The sequence below is a fragment of the Dipodomys merriami genome, unplaced genomic scaffold, assembly GCF_024711535.1.
Source record: "Dipodomys merriami isolate MVZ:Mamm:240054 unplaced genomic scaffold, mDipMer1.0.p SCAF_1735, whole genome shotgun sequence".
In the NCBI taxonomy this organism is placed as follows: domain Eukaryota; kingdom Metazoa; phylum Chordata; class Mammalia; order Rodentia; family Heteromyidae; genus Dipodomys; species Dipodomys merriami.
In genome coordinates this window covers 4,241-6,360 of record NW_027203088.1, presented here as the reverse complement: position 1 = coordinate 6,360, position 2,120 = coordinate 4,241, and positions in this window count along the sequence as shown.

Here is a 2,120-nt window from a genome sequence, read left to right as displayed (position 1 = left end):
CCCTCATGGTGTTGCATATTTACCCAGACCTTGAGTTCAAATCCCAGGCCTGGCAGAAAAAAATGGCATGAATTGCAAACTAGGGAGCTAAATATGTTTTTTTAATTGCAGGCCATTGGAGAAGCCATAGTCCCTCCCAGCAACATGGGCCTACATTTCGAATACTAGTCATGCCACTTCTGGATGGTGGGAGATCCTAAGAGGCTCATTCCTATACACAGGAATAACGATGGGATATTATCAATGTCACAGTTGAATGATATGATCATGAATGATATTTGTATACAATTAGACATCATGATTTCAGTCGGTTGATTGATTTTATTTAATATCTTATGAAGCATTAAAAGAATATTATTTCTCACAAGGATACAATAATTTCAAGCTCCATGGTATGATTCCCCTAATGGAAAGATATTGAATAATTTTTAATTAATGCTTTCCTAAGTATTATATGGAGGCATAATTTAATAACTAATAATTGGTATATATATACAATGTAATATCTGCACATTCCCTGTTTCTCTATGCATGTATATACTATTGGGAACACCTGCGGATTGATCACAGGTACTCAGAACTTCCTGGCAGCTCAGTTTGCTGGAGGCTGGTGTGCTAAGATTGTGACCCCATTTGGGGATTGGCAATTGTAGGCCGTGAGTTGAAATCCCAGCATGGCCAAAAATTTATTCCTGGAGTCAGAAGCCAATCTTGACACATTTTTTTCCTTCTCTGTGAAAGTCCTGGGTCTCAATATGATGTATAATCCATATGCAAATATATCCTATGTGATATGATGTAATAAAAGAAACTTATATATGTAATAATATTAAATATATAAGAGTAATAAACAACATATGCAGTATACCTATGTATATAAATAGATCTTATATATTAATATTACTTTTTCCAGAGCTGGGGCTTCAATTCAAGCCCTGGGAAGCGATCTGAATTTCTTGTAGTCAAGAACGGTGATCCTTTCCCTTTCACCCACAGTGTCACAGAGTTATCCAGAACCTGATTTAAAATACAAGGCTTCCGGAAAAATGGTGCACATTCCAAACCAGGGCCTTATTATTATTATTATTATTATTATTATTATTATTATTATTATTAGCCTAGCACAGGGCTTGCACTCAGGTCTTGGCATCTTTGCCACAGCCGACCCTTATATCCCAGGCCCCGAGTTCAATTCTTGGGCCTGGGAAAAAAATAAAAAGTAGAAGCATAAAACTGAGAAGTTCAAGAAGGTGGTTTTACTTTTATTTTCCTTTGTATTGTGGCCTTCCTGAGTGCAAATGACAAGGCCCAGAAAGTGAATATAACCTAACATTGCTGATGTTTAGTGGGCTATTAAGGAAGCCATAGCCAAAACTGACAACTTAGGTATGGAGGTCGAATCCCGAGATTGCCTCTAATGAATGGCGAGATTCTAAGAAACTCATTCCCATATAAATCCATACAAATGGAATGCTATAAATGTAACAATTAAATTAGTAGTGCATGATTATATTATAAAATTATACACAACAATTATACTACATTGACTAATTTTCAATTAGTACTTTATTATGTATTCAATCATGATACTTTGAAAAGGAAGGAATAATTTAATTGCCAATAATGTTGAGTAATATGGTATATGCAATTTCATAGTATACAGACATCTCTCTCTTGTTTTATGCAACTACATCTATCTATCTATCTATCTATCTATCTATCTATCTATCTATCTATCTATCTATCTATCTATCTATCTATCTATCTATCTATCTATCTATCTATCTATCTATCGATCTTGTCTGTCTGTCTGTCTGTCTGTCTGTCTGATTATCTACGAATCTACACATTTATCTGTTTATACACTTGTCGCTCATGGGGCTCAGTTGTAGAGTGCTCGCCTAGTATGTACAAAGCCCTGGATTCCTCACTACCATGTACACACAGAAATCCAGAAGTTGTGCTGTTGCTCAAGCAGCCGAGCACTAGCTTTGAGCATGAAAGCGTAGGGACTGTGTCTAGTCTCTTACTCAAGACCCAGGAATGGTACCAAAAAAAGATGGAATGTTCTGACTGCAACTATATAAGGATAGCACTGCAAATACCTCATCACAGAGCAA